The sequence below is a fragment of the Epinephelus lanceolatus genome, chromosome 16, assembly GCF_041903045.1.
Source record: "Epinephelus lanceolatus isolate andai-2023 chromosome 16, ASM4190304v1, whole genome shotgun sequence".
Lineage (NCBI taxonomy): Eukaryota > Metazoa > Chordata > Actinopteri > Perciformes > Serranidae > Epinephelus > Epinephelus lanceolatus.
The window spans coordinates 42,480,756-42,499,367 of record NC_135749.1 but is presented as its reverse complement, the minus strand read 5'-3'; the positions used below and the strand labels follow the sequence as shown (position 1 = coordinate 42,499,367).

Below are 18,612 nucleotides of genomic sequence, written 5' to 3'. Positions count from 1 at the left end.
GTTTATTAGGGCCCAAGCAACAATGAAGTCGTTCACGGAGGACCCTATTGAAATCACGCTGTTTATTAGGCCCGAGCACCTAGCGGTGCGACGACCCTATTGAAATGCAAAGATTTTTTATTATTATTATTAGGGCCCGAGCACCTAGCGGTGCGAGGACCCTATTGAAATGCAAGGATTTTTTATTAGGGCCCGAGCACTGACCGAAGGCTGGCGAAGGCCCTCTTGAAACTGAAGGAATTATTATTAGGGCCCGAGCACCGTGAGCATGGTGATATAGGCCACGCCCATTTCCGCCTACCATTTTTTTCCCGCAAATTCGCAAAATGTCGTAAACCTGCTTTTTCGAACTCCTCCTAGGCAATTTCACCAATTTGCACGAAACTTTGCACACAGCATCTGTGGACTCTCCTGAGAAAAAGTTATTAAAAGAATTTTGATATTCCAAAGAATACTGAAGTTATTAAATAACAACTTCCTGCAGATTTGGTACAAAACAGGAAGTGTTGCATATCTCCACAATGGTGTGTCCGAATGACATGAAACTCAGTTTACTACTTCCCCATGAGCCCCTGAAGCTCTGTGCAAAATTTCGGGTGATGACCACAAGGTGGCGCTCTTTAAATTGAAGTATTTTATATCTTAACATCGGTTGGGCGGATTAACACAAAACTTGGTATAATTATTGTCATTGCCCTCCTGAGGATATCTGATGAAGGACTTACCAATCCGCCACTAGGTGGCGCTCTGCTGGCCGTCTAATTTAATATTTGGCACTGTGCCAACACCATAACACTCAGGGAAATAAAATTGATAGGGGTGGTATAGACTGGCCCCTGTAGCTCACACACCAAAAATGACCAGCAGGTGGCGCCATTTTCAATGCAAAAGCGTTTTTGGCTAATAACTCCCACATAATATGTCGCACATTGTTAAACCTTCTATTTACGTGTTCTCTGAATTCAGCTGAATTGTGTGGTGTAAGCCACGCCCACTTTCGTGGTAACTTTCCATTCGCTAAATCGCAACAAATGAAAAACGTACTTTTTCAAATTCCTCCTAGGCGATTTGACTGATTTGCACCAAACTTTGCATGTAGCGTCTGTCGACCCTCCTGACAAAAAGTTATTAAAAGAATTTTGATCGTCCAAAAAACGGTTTGTGCAAAATTCGGTGCAAATTGGCCAATAGGTGGCGCTCTGGTGGCAGTCTAATTAGTGTGAATGGAAGTAAATTGGAATATCTTCAAATCCTCTTCAAAACTCATCGACTTTCAACCTCTTCTTGTCCCTCATACTTTGAGCAAGAGACACCATGTCAACTTTTAAAGAGTCACAAGACCTTGAACTATTGGGCATGTATTCAGCTTCTACTTTTTGGAAAAATACATACATGGGTTGGGTGCCTACCTGTATACTGGAAATGTAAGTAAGAGATAACATTTATTTTTTAATTTATTACAGCTGACAAGACTTCTAGGTGCACGCCCCCCGACGGCAGCATGCCCCGACGCTCGTGGACTGCAAGGGCCCGTTCATCGCTGCTTGCAGCTTTAATTATTATTATTAGGGCCCGAGCGACAACGAAAGCCGTCTATGCACGCTGCAGAGGGTTTACTTTTGATGTCTCGCCATGAAACAGGAAATTGCTATAAATTTGGAGTAAATGGTCTGTTGTCCACAAATTGACATGATTCATATTTGTCCCACCCTGAACACATTTATATGACAATATTCCGTGATAGTCATAGCGCCACCTAGTGGTGAAAGGAAGTACTTCTTTCCTGACACTTATCTTTGGATCAGCCTGAAATTTCAGTGCTGTGGTGTGTATTTGATGTACACAAACATGACATATCATTAGTGTCTATGCATGCTGCAGAGGGTTTACTTTTGATGTCTCGCTATGAAACAGGAAATTGCTATAAATTTGGAGTAAATGGTCCGTTGTCCACCAAACTTGACATGATTCATATTAGTCCCACCCTGAACACATTTTCATTACCATATTGCCTGATACTCATAAACCCACCTAGTGGCAACAGGAAGTAGGTCTCATCAAACACTTATCTTTCGATTTATCTGAAAGTTAAATGCTGTGGTGTATATTTGATGTACAAAAACATGATGTATAATTTGTGCTCTCCAACTCCCTCTAGTGGAAAGAGGAAGTGACACAAAATATGAAATATGTCATTCCAGCACTGTATCAAGGATGTGCAGAGTCACTCCTGCATGCGATATCTAACTCTGACAGAAATGAACTGACGCATCAGAAGGCGTCCTGCCAGCTCCCCCGAGTTGCGTGAAGGTATGAGGGCCCGTTCATCGCTGCTTGCAGCTTTAATTATTATTATTATTCTTATTCTTCCTCCAAATGAATTGCCTTTTTGGGAGGCTTAACATACCCGAAAACTCACCCAAAAAAATGGCTCAGGAGCGCCCCCTACAAAACTTTGAGGAAACAGCCCCTGATACCTGTTTAACCTACGTGTATGAAACTCGGCAGGCTTATTTAACACTCCAGGACCTACAAAAAAGCCTCTTGGAGGCCTGCTCTAAACCAAACAGGAAGTCAGCCATTTTGAATTTACTGTGCAATTTTGGTGCATTTTTCGCCATTTCCAGGGGTCATAAATGAATGAACTAGTCCTAGAGATTTCATCCGATCGACTTCAAACCTTGGTCTGTCCCACCCCAAGACCTTGAAGATGAAAAGTTATCAAAAGCTTGAGTTTTCGTCAATGCGTGTGACCGTGGGATGGTGTCAAAGTTAGGGGTCTTGCCACTAAACAGGAAGTAGTTTATAACTCCAGCATACATGGTCCAATCTTGCCCAAACTTCACAGAATTGATGACAGTCCCGCCCTGAACACATCTACATGTCAGTAATTAGAGATAAATATAGCGCCCCCTACTGGCAACAGGAAAGGTCATGTTCTAGACTTTAATGTACATCTCCTACAGAATTGATCAGATCCATCTCAAACTTGGTGAAAAAAGTCATAAGACGTTGATGGCGCTTTATTGTGAAAACTGCAAGTTTTCATCGAAGGGCCTGGTGGCGAACTTTGATGTTTCGTCATGATGATAAACGTTGCTGTAACTTGACTCCATGTGGGAATATCTTGCCAAAACTTCACACATATGATGACAGTCCAGCCCTGAACACATCTACAGAGGAATTCTGAATCACCGCCATAGCGCCACCTACTGGCAACAGAAAGTTACTTTATACATTCTTTGATGTCCCTCTTCTAGCAGGTTAATCAGACCCACCTCAAACTTGCTGGTCTAAGTCCTTAGACCTTGATGATACTGAAAAATGAAGCTTTTGAGTTTTCATCAAATGCTGTCACTGTGGCGCCGCCTTGATCGCCATCAAACACGATGTTGTTTTGAAGGGACAAGGGATGCTTGAAAACTCACCAAACATGGCATACACATCACAGGTCGCAAGTCCTGTTGTCTGATGTGATTTTTGTGCTTTGATGCACCAAGATGGCTCAACAGCGCCCCCTAGAATATTTCAATTAAGCAGCCCCCAAAGCTGGTTTGACCTGCATGTATGAAACTTGGTAAGCACCTGTAACACTCTATCATGTACAAAAAAGCCTCTTGGAGCCATGCTCCAAAACCAACAGGAAGTCTGCCATTTTGAATTTACTGTGCAATTTTGGTTCACTTTTGCCCATTTCCAGGGCTTGTGAATTAACGAACTTGTCCTACAGATTTAATCAGATTGGCTCCAAACTTGGTGTATGTAAGCGTGACTATGTTGTGACCAAAAGTTATCACAGGATTTGCCCAATGTTGAATGGCGCGCCCGCTGCTGAGCGTTGAATCTTGAGGTCTCGCCATGAAAAACGAAATTGCTGTAGCTCTGGCATAAATGGTCCAATCTCCACCAAACTTCACATGATTCATATTAGTCCCGCCCTGAACACATTTTCATAACCATATTGCCTGATAATCATAGCGCCACCTAGTGTCGAAAGGAAGTACTTCTTATCAGACACTTATCTTTGGATTAACCTGAAATTTCAATGCTGTGGTCTATATTTGATGTACACAAACATGACGTATCATTAGTGTCTACGAGCGCTGCAGAGGGTTTACTTTTGATGTCTCGCCATGAAACAGGAAATTGCTATAAATTTGGAGTAAAGGGTCTGTTGTCCACCAAACTTGACATGATTCATATTTGTCCCACCCTGAACACATTTATATGACAATATTCCGTGATAGTCATAGCGCCACCTAGTGGTGAAAGGAAGTACTTCTTACCAGACACTTATCTTTGGATTAACCTGAAATTTCAGTGCTGTGGTGTGTATTTGGTGTACACAAACATGACATATCATTAGTGTCAATACGTGCTGCAGAGGGTTTAATTTTGAGGTCTTGTCATGAAACAGGAAATTGCTATAAATTTGGAGTAAATGGTCTGTTGTCCACCAAACTTCATATAATTCATATTTGTCCCACCCTGAACACATTTATATGACAATATTCCGTGATAGTCATAGCGCCACCTAGTGGAGAAAGGAAGTACTTCTTACCAGACACTTATCTTTGGATTAACCTGAAATTTCAGTGCTGTGGTGTGTATTTGATGTACACAAACATGACATATCATTAGTGTCAATACGTGCTGCGGAGGGTTTAATTTTGAGGTCTCGCCATGAAACAGGAAATTGCTATATTGTTGCCATAAATGTTCTGATCTCCATCAAACTTCAGATGATTCATATTAGTTCTGCCCTGAAAACATTTATATGACCATATTTCCTGATACTCATAGTATTAGCTAGTGGTGTCAGGAAGTAGGTCTCAAACACTTATCTTTTGATTTATCTGAAAGTTAAATGCTGTGGTGTATATTTGATGTACAAAAACATGATGTATAATTACTGCACTCTCCAACTCCCTCTAGTGGAAAGAGGAAGTGATACAAAATGTGAAATATGTCATTCCAGCACTGTATCAAAGATATGCAAAGTCACTCCTGCATGCGATGTCTAACTTTGACAGAAATGAACTGACACGTCAGAAGACGTCCTGCCAGCCCCCCTGAGTTGCGTGAAGGTGCAAGGGCCCGTTCATCGCTGCTTTCAGCTTTAATTATTATCATTCTTCTTCCTCCAAATGAATTGCCTTTTTGGGAGGCTTAACATACCTGAAAACTCATGAAACTTTGCACACATCTCAGAACTGTTGAAAAATTTGATATTTTAAGGGTCTCGTGTGTGGGTTCCAAAAAATGGCTCAGTAGTGCCCCCTACAAAACTTTGAGGAAACAGCCCCTGAAGCTAGTTTAACCTACATGTATGAAACTCGGCACGCTTATGTAACGCCCAGAGACGTACAAAAAAGCCTCTTGGAGGCATGCTCTAAACCCAACAGGAAGTCAGCCATTTTGAATTTACTATGCAATTTTGGTGCATTTTTGGCCATTTCCAGGGGTCATAAATGAACGAACTAGTCCTAGAAGTTTCATCCAATCGACTTCAAACCTTGGTCTGTCCCACCCCAAGACCTTGAAGATGAAAAGTTATCAAAAGCTTGAGTTTTCGTCAATGCGTGTGACCGTGGGATGGCGTCAAAGTTAGGGGTCTCGCCACTAAACAGGAAGTAGTTTATAACTCCAGCATACATGGTCCAATCTTGCCCAAACTTCACAGAATTCATGACAGTCCCGCCCTGAACACATCTACATGTCAATAATCTGAGATAAACATAGCGCCCCCTACTGGCAACAGGAAATGTCATGTTTTAGACTTTAATGTACATCTCCTACAGAATTGACCAGATCCACCTCAAACTTGGTCAAAAAAGTCATAAGCCGATGATGATGCTTTATTGTGGAAACGGTGAGTTTTTGTCGAAGGGCGTGGCCATGGCCTGGCGGCGAACTTTGATGTTTCGCCGTGATGATAAACGTTGCTGTAACTTGACTCCACATGGGAATATCTTGCCAAAACTTCACACATATGATGACAGTCCAGCCCTGAACACATCTACAGAGGAATTTTGAATCACCGCCATAGCGCCACCTACTAGCAACAGAAAGTTACTTTATACATTCTTTGATGTCCCTCTTCTAGCAGGTTAATCAGACCCACCTCAAACTTGCTGGTCTAAGTCCTTACACCTTGATGATACTGAAAAATGAAGCCTTTGAGTTTTCATCAAATGCTGTCACCGTGGCGCCGCCTTGTTCGCCATCAAACACGATGTTGTTTTGAAGGGATCAGAGATGCTTGAAAAGTCGCAAGTCCTGTTGTCTGGTGTGATTTTTGTGCTTTGATGCACCAAGATGGCTCAACAGCGCCCCCTAGAATATTTCAATTAAGCAGCCCCCAAAGCTGGTTTGACCTGCATGTATGAAACTTGGTGGGCACCTGTAACACTCTATCACGTACAAAAAAAGCCTCTTGGAGCCACGCTCCAAACCCAACAGGAAGTCCGCCATTTTGAATTTACTTGTGCCACTTTTTTGCATTTTTGGCCATTTCCAGGGCTTGTAAATTAATGAACTTGTCCTACAGATTTAATCGGATTTGCTCCAAACTTGGTGTATGTAAGCGTGACTATGTTGTGACCAAAAGTTATCACAGGATTTGCCCAATGTTGAATGGCGCGCCCGCTGCCGAGCATTGAATCTTGAGGTCTCGCCATGAAAAACGAAATTGCGGTAGCTTTGGCATAAATGGTCCTGTCTCCACCAAACTTAACATGATTGTTACGCACCCGTCTAGGGGCCGGGAAGTGTAACATAAAAATGAGCCGACACAAGATAATGCACGACAAAACGGGTGAGTTTATTCACCATCACACAAAATAGAAACAATTTTTGTAAATAAAGAAGCTTGTCTTCAGGGTGAGCCCAGGCCAAAACAATAAACAAAACAAACTATCTTTCCCAAAGTACTACCTAAACCCTATGTGAAAGAAAAGAAACAAAAATACAATCACTACCCTGCTGAAAAAAACAGCTTAGACCAGCTTAGGCTGGTCAAGCTGGTCTTAGCTGGTTTGATGGTTTGATGGTTTTAGCTAGGTTTTGGTCAGCTGGTCTTAACTGGTCTTGGCTGGTCTAGCTGGTCTTGGCTGGTCTTGGCTGGTCTGATCAAGCTGGTCTTAGCTGGTCAGGGTGGTATGAGCTGGTTAGGCTGGTCTTGGCTGGTCAGGCTGGTCTTGGCTGGTCAAGCTGGTCTTGGCTGGTCAAGCTGGTCTTGGCTGGTCGGGCTGGTCTTAGCTGGCCGGGCTGGTCTTAGCTGGTCAGACTGGTCTTGGCTGGTCAGACTAGCAGGTCGGGCTGGTCTTAACTGGCTGGGCTGGTCTTAGCTGGTCAGGATGGTGTAAGCTGGTAAGGCTGATCACCAATTAGGCTACCGCAATTCAAATAATCCGAGCACACCTCAACATTAGAATATTTATTTATTTATTTATTTATTAATAATTATTCAAGTTGAAAAAATAATTAATTAATTAATTAATTAATTAATTAAGAAAAATTAACTGAAAAAAGATAAGAAAAAAGATTGAAAACAGGTTTTTAATGTTCCTGTTTATTCTAAAACACATTCTGGAAACATTTCACAAAAGCTTGAAGCTACCAGTATCTTTGTCAGCATGTTAAACTACCAGGTCTGTCATCCCCACAAACATTCTGTCAACATTTCACACTGACAGCAAAAGTTAGTAAACATTTCACAAAATGACAGCTTTAAAGTACCAGGTCCATTAGCTTTAAACTACCAGGTCTGTCATCTCCACAAACTTTACGTAAACATTTCACAAAATGACAACTTTAAACTACAGTACCAGGTCTGTTATAGCTTTAAACTACCAGGTCTGTCATCCCCAAATCACGAAAAGGTTTCACAAACAAAATAACATGGGGGGGGGGGGGGGGGGGGGGGGGTACCCTATTTTTTCTCTTTGTGTCCTTGTGATGCCTCCCTCCCGCTCTGGAGCACAACGCAGCCACTTTTTAATGGTATTGCTCAAGTCTAGGTAGGATAGTTTGCGGTCAAACTGTTGAGCAGCAGCTGAAAGAGATGAGATATAAATAAATAAATGAATACATTTATATCAGTGTGCCGAACAAACATATTTACTGAACATGACTGTGATAAAGTGTGCTTTTATTTTCATTTTTAGGATGCCAACTTTACATGTGGCCAGGTACTATAGACGAAAACTAGCCTTTTGGCTAATTCTGGCATGTTTACAGTTTTGTTTATTAACATGCACTGTCCCTGTCAAATAAATGAATAAAAAATAAAATTAAAATAAATGATTGACAGATTTAGTGTCTGAGATTTTTGGCTAGCTGTAATAATTAATGTAGTGTCTTTAGGTTGGATTTTGTGTTTCTTTGTATTTGTCTAATATTATAATTTCCTCATTCTGAAAATATGCCACTCTGCTGTACAAATCCATAATCTGCGAATAGTCATTAACTACAAACACCACCTCCCTAAACTTAACCCAGTCAGGGAATACACAGGAATCTTGACGTTAATTTCAATACCTCACCGCCACTTTGAGCTGTAACCGTTTACATCAGTGACACCTTTAACTTAACAGTTTTAGTTTGTGATAAAGACTATAGACCACTATTATACAACAGAATTCAAATAGGCTGGGAGAATAAATCAAAGGCAAAGTTTATTTTACTTTTTTTTTTTTATTCGTGATATGCCCTGAGAGCGCCAGAGTGTACTTTGTGTGCTCTCTGGTCTTTTGAAAAGTCGTTTGTGCCTCTGAATTTTTGCCCGAGTGCGCTCTGGCACACATAATAGTTGTTTTTTAATAAAACAAATAAATTCACGCACTTTCACAATGTTTTTGAGGACTCAAACTCTTTAGACAGCTAATTCAGAAAAATACCTTCAAAATTTAAGACCTCTTTAAGTCGTGATAAGACTTTTTAATACTTTAAGGGTCTTAATTTCCCCAAAATTGATTTATCAACTTTTAATACTTTGCAAGACCCCGCGGACCTCCTGCCAGTAAACCATTTTCAGGTGAGCAAACATACCAAACATGCAGCCTTGCATCACTGTTCGACTGAATGGCTGCTTGTTTCCTTTGCCAGCCCAGTTGAAATGACAGGCCAGGGAGTTGGTCAAGGCAGGTGACAGCATCCGTCTGATCATAGAGTCTGATGAGGTGCCCCCAACCAAAGACAAGCGAGCAATCTAGAGATGAGAGAGAGAAGTGGTTGTCATCATGATGCTGCCCACACAGGAATCCTTTTATTTTTGCATCAAGAATCATTTTATCATCGAATCGTGGCCCTCTCAATCAGAATAGAATAGAAATGTATTTATTTAAAACAGGGACAATGCACAAATAAACATTAATCTTGTAGGAACAAGAAAAGATGCCAGGTTATAGCAGCTTTGCTAATTTCCACCCATAGTCCCTAGGCAGGTAAGGAAGGAAGTGAATCGTGAGGTACCCAGAGATTCCCACCCTTAGCTCATACTGGGCTGTGATATATGAAGTTGTTTCCTATGTTTATGTTTTTTTGCTATGATACTGTACAGGCAGTAGATTGTAAGGTGTTAAGTATATTGCTGATGGGTGATTCATTCTTCAGTGATGATTCTGCCTCATTGAAGTTGTCTTCATTCATGATCGGCAGGTCAATGGGAGTCATCTCAAGGGTTGTGCCTGGCGCTGGTCCCCTGTGACCACCTGGAGTAAATCTGGCATCTGCCAGTTCACTTTTGATGAACTGCACATCTCTTCAGCGAGCATTGTGGTCATCTTCTCGATGGAAAGGTCTTTAAAAAAAAAAAAAGAAAAGAAAAAAAAGAAAATTGTTAGTAAGAGAGAAAGTAAAACTTGCAAATTACTAAGGAATTACACAATTTGAAATAGACTTGCCTTTCAAAAGCTGCCTGGTGTACTGACTTTGACCTTGCATCTGTGTGCTTAACACCTAGTATAAAACAAGCATCCACGCACCTTAATCACTGCACACATTGAAAGGCATTATTTAACTTCAAGTCTGCCATGGCCACCCACATATAATCCCCACCTCAGCCCACTTTAGCTTTGATCACAAAAAACATTTCTATACATATTTTAGTTCCCTCTTAAGATGTCTGGAGGTAGGAAAAACAAAGGTTCCAACAGATACACAAAAACAAGACTAATCTAATTTGTTCAAATAATTTTATTTTACATGCTCTAAATTAATAAATTGTGGTTATTAGTGAGGAGTGCTATCACATACCATTTTGTGGATGTTGAGGGCGACTGTGGGGGGTGTATTGCCTCGAACTGGATCCTGCTATATCTGTTGGGATATATATATATACACATCCAAATTGTTTACTTGGCTGTAACTTCTGCTCCTCTTGGAAGTGGCTTGTATTGGAGGCTGAAATAAAAACAGAATGGGTTAATTTTTTATGTTGCAATACCACAAAAAATAATTGTTGCAATAAAGAGATTTATCTGACAAAATCAATGTAATGTAATCAATGTAAATCAGTGTCCAGTGCCATTGAATTGCTTTTTACTGTTTTAATTTGCTATACACATATCATTATGGCCTCATGTGATTTTTCATCAGCGTTTTAGTAGCATGTAGTCACAGTAGTAATGAACAAACAAAACAAATATAAACTGAAAATAGAATAAACGTAAAATAAAGCAAAAACATCTGCTGTTTTTTCACTTTCCTCCATAAATTAAATCACACTACTGACATCAAAATACTGAGTGACAGTTAGAAAGACTTAAGACATTCAAAACACAGATAATCTTATGCGAAAATTGATTTTTCAATCATGTAATAGTTTTTTTTATATTATGTTGAAAATAACCGTTAGTTTTATACCACATTTAGGCTATTTCATGTATGAAAATGCAGTATACAGTTGTTTTAAATTATGTGTGGTTTTTATTATAATTTTATTTTATTCTATTTATTCCATTTATTTATTTCACTTGTTACAAATTTCAGAGGACCCCATTTGAATTCCAGGCGACCCCACGTGGGGTCCCGACCCCAAGTTTGAAACACACTGTCCTACAGTAACCTTAGCACAGGGCGTCCTCACCGGTCCTCACTGCTATCTTAGAAAGCATAAAGGTTCATTCTCACTGCCGCGATACGGAAATGTGGGACGGATTTGCGGAATATTTGCGCAGCGCTTTTCCGCGCTTAAACCATACACACAGGCGCGGTACGGACACGGTGTGGAATTTCGCGTTGTTGTGTTCCAAGTCCGCGCAGTGTGAACAGGTGTGGGTGAACATGGATTTGAGTAGTAGTAGCAGCAGCAACAGCGAGCTAGCAAGCTAACGTTTAACAAGTGTCAACATCAACTTTCCTCCGCGCTCCTCTCTGCTGGTCTCACCGACACTTCAGCACCCGTTCTGGGATACACAGTGTCGGCCCGCCCCGCCTGACCTCCGTGCTCCTCTCCGCTCCTCTCCCAGACACTTGAGCACATGTCCAGGGCCCCGGAGGTCAGGCCGGGGGGCCGCGGGACCACGGGTGGCAGCTCCGGGCACTTCCACTTTAACCCAAAACGAGTGCTCACGATAACCAGATGAGCAGATAACGTCAACTAGGGAAAATAAAATGAAAACACCACAGTTGTAGCCTGTTAGCATAACATGAGCTAAACCGCTAAACTAGCTAACAGCTAATGAAAGATAACGTTAGTTGGTGGGGACATGTGCTAAGCTATATACACCCAGTCGTGCCTCGCCACTCACCAGGAACCTCTTTTAACGGTCACAGAAGAAACAACAAAGCTATTTTCTGCCAGTTTATTCCAGTTAGCTTACCTGAAACCAACTGCGATGAGATGCTGTGTGTGAGCTCAGTTCCGAACAAACATCGCGGAGATGAAATCCCGCCTCTGCGGCGACTTCCGTATGTGGGCAGACATTCTACGGCACTGGGCCGACCCAAAGCCGACGTAACAGAGACGTTTGATGAGCTGGGACAAAAGAGTATTAAATTTAAAGATATCCGCCCATGCGGCCGACGCTTGTCAGATGTTATAAATTCAGGGCCGATGTGTCGTCCTCAGGCCAACGTCGGCCAGATGTATGTGTGCTATCTGGGAAGTTATCGTTAGCCAAAATGCACTGTTAGCTAAAACTGATGTGGCTAAACTGATGCTGTATGCTCGAAATGTGCCAGGTAACGTTAAAACAAAACGTTAAAAAATTTAATAAACTCCGTTAAGCACAAAAGCGGCAGTTATCATTCGTAGAATCAATAAAATCAGTAATATTCCCAACTTACTTGAGCAGTAGCCGAGCATGGGCAAAGGGGAGGAGGAGGAAAATGGCTGCTTCTTCTTCTTCTTGGCAAACGGAACGCAAACCCAGCTCCTTCTTGGCGGCTGTTTAACGTTACCTGGGATGTACCATTTCACTAGGTTTAAAGTTTGGAGTGGTGGGCTGTTCCACTCCTTGCTGTCACTGTTCAAAAGCACCTTTTAGATGTCTTTGTCATTATAAATTACACACAAACCTTCAGAAGACTTTAACATAGTAAAAAGGTACGTCCACAGCAAAAGGTGCTTAAATTAAAATGTATGAGACCCCCCCACCCTCTCATTATATGGTCTCACCTAGTTCAGTCTATGATTGAAACAGCATTAGTAAAACAATATTGATTCAGTGTTGGCATTTCAATCTACAATCTCAACCATCATACAATGTGGATTCAATGATATATTTTCAACATAAAAATTTTAGAAGGTTGATCAACCATTGATTTTTAAACCTTAACTAAAAATCAACCTTTTTGACCATAACTCAATGTTGATTTAACATCTTTTGCTATCTGGGAATGTTGATCTGGAAACAGTGATAATTAAGGATGCATCACTGCTACTGTTGTCATTTTGATCCTTAAAGGCAAATACCAACATTTTGGGAAATTAGCTTGTTCAAAACCTTTAAATTCGCTAGCTAGCTCATTTAACATTGAACCAGCTAGTTGACTTGCTTTCTTCCTTAAAAGTGCCAAAATGCACTGATGGTACTATGTCAGTGTAGCTTACTCTGCAAAAGTTATTAGACAAGCTAATTTCCCCAAATGCTGGTTTTCTCCTGGCTCTTTTAGTGTTATTATTGTGTTAAATAGAAAATAAATAAATAAATAAAATAAAAAATAAAATAAAATAAAATAAAATAAATAAATAAAATGCCCGGCCTGTATTTCCAAATTTACACATATGTCAGTCTGGCTCACATGTGAAAGTATCTGCTGTCAGAATGGCTGTTGCGCAAAAGGCCTATAGGCTTAAATTGTTTTGGTTATCTATCTATAAAGCAAGAAGCGCCTGTGTGTCTGTCTGTGGCTCGCATCTCTCTGACTGTTTGTCAGATCGGCCTAAGCTTTCGGATATGGCTTGCGCATGGCACAATGGTGTGCATCCTTTATTTTGAAGTTTTTGGGTCAAAGTTTTTTGGATTATATATGAACACAAAGACTTTTGGGTTAATGTATCAAGTTATTTCCTCCAAGTTGGTGCTCACCAAGAATGTCTGCAATTTTTGCTGTGTCCAGTTGTAATTTGACTTTTCCTTTGAAGGCATTGGAGTGTCTGCCAGTCACACTCAAGCCCATCCTCCCAGGTGATTTTAGTTGACCTCTAGGTAGATGCAACACAGCTCCAGCTGCCATATTTTAACAGTTTGGCCACAGAAAAAATACACTAATGGGCGGGGATCAGCTCAGGACTACTGCTTCTAGTGTTGGAACATGGAATCGATTTATTGTCACATTTTCCAGATTGTCCCTACAATGTGCAGTCAACTATAAATACAAATATTGACAATCTGGTAGTTGACAATATGCTAATCTACCAAACTATTGTTTTCATTTGACAATCGTAGCAGTCTGGTCGGTGCAGTAACACTTAAGCTACTTACTCAATCCAATTGGAAAGACTGTGGCACATGTAATAAAGGAACATTGACAGTATTCAGGCATTGCTATTGGAAATAGTGTTAGCTAGGGGGGATTGTTGGCAAGCTCAGGGGAGGTTGCTTTTGCTGGTTGAGCCTGGGGGAAAAGATGTTCAGGACTCTTCGGTCGTGAGGTGCTACCACCAGCCCTAATTCATGTGAGATTCATCAGGTGGGTGGTAGATAGTGTCTTTTAGGATTTAGATGAATTTACAGCAGCACCCTACCTTCTTAGCGTAACATGTCTGGTTGACGAGTCTGGTCCAGCTTTGCCAGCCTGTTCAACCATCTTATTCCATCAACCATTTTATACCATCTTAAACCATCAACCAGCCTTTTCAACCAGCTCAGACCATCAACCACCCTATTCAACCAGCTTCTAGACCATCAACCAGCTAAGACCATCTAAAACCATCAACCACCCTATTCAACCAGCTTAGACCATCAACCAGCTAAAACCATCAACCAGCCTATTGAACCAGCTAAGACCAGCTAAAACCATCAACCAGCCTATTGAACCAGCTAAGACCAGCTAAAACCATCAACCAGCTAAAACCATCAACCACCCTATTCTACCAGCTAAGACCATCTGAAACCATCATCCAACCTGTTCAACCAGCTAAGACCATCTAAAACCATCAACCAGCTAAACCCACTAAGACCATCTAAAACCATCAACCAGCCAGTTTTACCAGCTAAAACCATCTAAACCCACCAGCTAAGACCATCTAAAACCATCAACCAGCCTGTTAAACCATCTAAAACCATCAAGCACCCTAAGCTGGTCTAAGCTGGTTTTTTCAGCAGGGTAAACCTAACTTCCTAAACTAAACAAAAACAGGAGAAAACAGGTCAACATAAATGGCAGCTCACCCCTACTGCTTAGTGCTATGTGCAAATATTTACAAGTGACGTGCAGGTGACAATAAAACTGCTGCTTAGCGCTGCAACGGGTCGGCAGCAGACAAACTGTTCCCCGCTCATAGCGGCAGGACACAAACAAGCTCACAGTTCAAATAAGGCTCACCACTCTCCAGTCAAAAAAAAAACAAACACACACAACAGTTCACAAAGGCACAGGCAGGTTTGGTGTCGGGATGCGGAGTAACGCTGCTGTCAAAACAACCCTCGAGTTTGACAGATGGCCGGGGTTTAAAAGGGCCAAGCCCCCGCAACAGCCAATCAGCAGCAACCACGACCAGAGCCAAGCCCTCGCGACATCCAATCGGCAGCAGCCACGACCAGCCAGAATCTACCACTCAGGGAAGGAGACGGGAGCGGCACCTGGCACAGATCCTCAGAAAAAGAAGAGGTCTTACTCTCACATTAAAAAAAACAACAACATACATGCAGTAAATGTCAATATACGTCCCCAGCCGTAACACCCCCCATCCTAAAGGAAACATTTAACCCCAAAAAATGTTTACTTCAAGGCTGGGCAGAAACACGGGAGAGAGCATCAGCCATAACATTTTCAGCACCTCTTTTACGCCTGATTTCCAGGTTGAAGTCCTGTACCAGCAGTGACCAGCGCATCAGCCTTTGGTTGGAGTTCTGCATTTGCCGCAGAAACACAAGCGGGTTGTGGTCGGTGTATACGGCAACAGGGAGTGGACTGGAACCGACGTACACCTTGAAGTGTTGCAGGGCCAGCAGCAGCGAAAGGGCCTCTTTCTCAATGGTGCTGTAATTCACCTGACAGACATTGAATTTCTTCGAGAAATAGCATACAGGGTGATCAATACCTTGATGGTCCTCATATTAGTACCGTCCTGAACACATTTTCATTACCATATTGCCTGATACTCATAGACCCACCTAGTGGCGACAGGAAGTAGGTCTCATCAAACACTTATTTTTCGATTTATCTGAAAGTTACATGCTGTGGTGTATATTTGATGTACATGATGTATAATTAGTGCGCTCTCCAACTCCCTCTAGTGGGAAGAGGAAGTGATACAAAATGTGAAATATGTCATTCCAGTACTGTATCAAGGATATGCAGAGTCACTCCTGCATACAATATCTAACTTTGACAGAAATGATCTGACGCGTCAGAAGGCATCCTGCCAGCCCCCCCCCAGTTGCGTGAAGGTGCGAGGGCCCGTTCATCGCTGCTTGCAGCTTTAATTATTAGGGACCGAGCCTAGAGGCAGAGGACTGCTCACAGGGCGAGGACCCTATTGTTTTTGGTGCGTTTATTCTTTCTTTCTTTCTTTCTTTCTTTCTTTCTCCCGCCGCCTCTTTGAACTGGAATTTGACCCCCTAAACATGCTCAAAAACTCACCAAAATTGGCACGCACATCAGAACCGGTGAAAAATTTTAGAAAATCATGACATTAACCCCTAAAGTGCCAAAATGGGCTCTCTAGCGCCACCTAGGCACACAAAAATGGCCGCCACGGCCTGTAGGAACGTCGTAGAAACATGAAACCAAAAGTGGCGTGTTCGTCTCATGAAGACCTAAAAATCACGCGCTGACACCCCTGACCTAAATCCAACAGGAAGTGAGATATTTGCCCTTTCAAAGTAAGATTTTGCCTTAAAACTGCCTTTCCTAAAAAATCTTCTTCTCATACACCGCTTATCCAATCGGCTTCAAACTTGCACAGATGACAGATCAACTCGTTCTAATCAAAAGTTATTCGTAACTTTTTCATTACTCGCTTAGTTTGGATTTTATGGCCTCCATAAGGTGAGATCTCAGAAAAACGTCCTGGCGATCTTCGAAAGCTGTCCCATAGGAAATGAATGGCAGCAGGGGGGAGAAAGAGACCAATCTTAGGGCTTTTTCTAGCATTTACAGCGTCTCCATACTTTGTGTTACAGACTCCATTCCAGCTCTCAAATGTTGCCACAGGTCTCATCTATTCACTCATGTTTTCATCTTTTTCATATCTTTTACCGTTTTTCATCTGTGCCTCTCAAAGTACCATGAGCAAAAGTGGAGAAATTCTCACTTTACAATGGGTGTGTATTGCACGGAATGCTGTGAGCTAGAGTGGAGAGGGCTCTAAAAATCGTCTAAAACTTTTGTCTTTAACTCGCTGCCATGGCCACAATTTTCACTGTACACACACAATTTATACCACAAAACGTAGGAAAATTTGTCCTGCTCACAGATATGTTGACATGGAATCTCTCACACGTACACATTTTTGCTGAGTGGCTCCAAAGCGAAGGGAGCGCTGATTTTTTTCTCATTCACTCCCATGTAAACTCAGAGGAGAAATTTCTGGAAACAGCTGGGGTGCAACACATTTTAAACTCGCTCCCCTGACCACATTTTTGACTCGAGAAATATAAAACGCGACACGTGCGTTTATGAGACGTGGCTGTCTCTCAAAATCACTTTATTTTCTTGCTTGGACCAACGGTTTGGGTATGCGAAGCATTTGTTCGAGGAGTTAAATCCCTTTATAAACAGCCTTTGGTGATCTGCTGTCCTGACGTGTCTGTGTCTGCCACAGGTACGGGCAAGTCATTAATCGCCATGACAACGGCTGCACACACAGACACAGCCACAGGGTTCTCTGGTCTGTGTGTCTCACAATCTTTAAAGGACAGATTACAGCAGCAGAAACTTCATTTGAAACAGAACACACACATTATTAACTCCTAAAGTGCCAAAATGGGCTCTCTAGCGCCACATAGGTGCACTAAACTGGCCACTGCAGCCCGTAGGAATGTCGTATCAAGATCAAACCAAAACTGGTGTGTTTGACTTACAAATCACGCATTGACACCCATGACCTAATTCCAACAGGAAGTGAGCTACTTGACCTTTCAAAGTAAGATTTCACCTCAAACGTGCTCTTAAAAAAACACATCTCCTCCTACACCGTTTATTGTATCGGCTTTAAAGACGCACACATGACAGCTCAACTGCTGCTAAACAGATCTTCTGTATAACTTTATCTCTCTCATCATCACATTTTTTTCATGATTGGACCAACGGTTTGGGAATGGGAAGAACTTGTTCGAGGAGTTAAATCTCCACTACAACAGGTCTCTCTCTGTGTTCTGTCTGTCTCTCTCTGCTCTTCTCCCAGGTGCACCTACTTCATCACCATGGCAACCGATGTCACACACAAACTCACAGAAACATGATGTGTGTGTGTGTCTAAATCTTACATGCAGATATGACAGGGGCAGAATCTCCATTTTGACCCTTTAGGTGCCAGAGTTTATTGAGCAAAAAAAATTCCATTTTCATTTCCACATTTCAAAAGGCTATGGCTTGAAAGTGGTGAGACATAAAGGCATACTATAAATGACAAAACTATTCATCATGACACAAAGTTTGTCATGGGAGTAAATTAACTCATCTAATTTGCATTCCGTGACGTCACTAGGCGGCAGCCATATTGGATTTCATAAATCTCAGTAAAACAACATTTTGAACAGATTCACACAGTAGATTTCTTTTGTTTTGTGCTGTTTTTGTTGTCTCTTCCTCAAAATAAAGGAAGAGGAATCTGATGGGAATAAATTAACTCATCTAATTTGCATATCGTGACATCACTTATCCATACCTACAGCTACAGAAAGCATTCAAACATCAAAACGTTCAGCTCTGTAAGAATTTTCTGATGTTTGTGGCAACATGTTTGATATTTCTAAATGATTCACAGTGACGACATAA

General features: G+C 41.7%; 1 protein-coding gene and 1 long non-coding RNA gene across 4 annotated transcripts in view; one reads left to right on the top strand and one right to left on the bottom strand.

The window, feature by feature from the left end:
• The window catches only part of LOC117251103 (rho guanine nucleotide exchange factor 2-like), a 377,871-nt gene that overhangs the window by 276,548 nt on the left and 82,711 nt on the right, over positions 1–18,612 (top strand). The gene's annotated exons all lie outside the window — the stretch shown is intronic.
• Positions 7,942–15,881, bottom strand: LOC144467461 (uncharacterized). 2 transcript variants are annotated; one of them, XR_013493655.1, is made up of 5 exons: positions 12,292–15,881; positions 11,826–11,980; positions 10,258–10,404; positions 9,052–9,960; positions 7,942–8,056 (listed from the first exon to the last, which is right to left on the bottom strand). It is a non-coding gene; the product is annotated as an uncharacterized LOC144467461 (long non-coding RNA). The 2 variants fall into 2 exon arrangements; XR_013493656.1 differs by lacking the exons at positions 7,942–8,056; positions 11,826–11,980 and having other exon boundaries at positions 9,138–9,960; positions 12,292–15,874.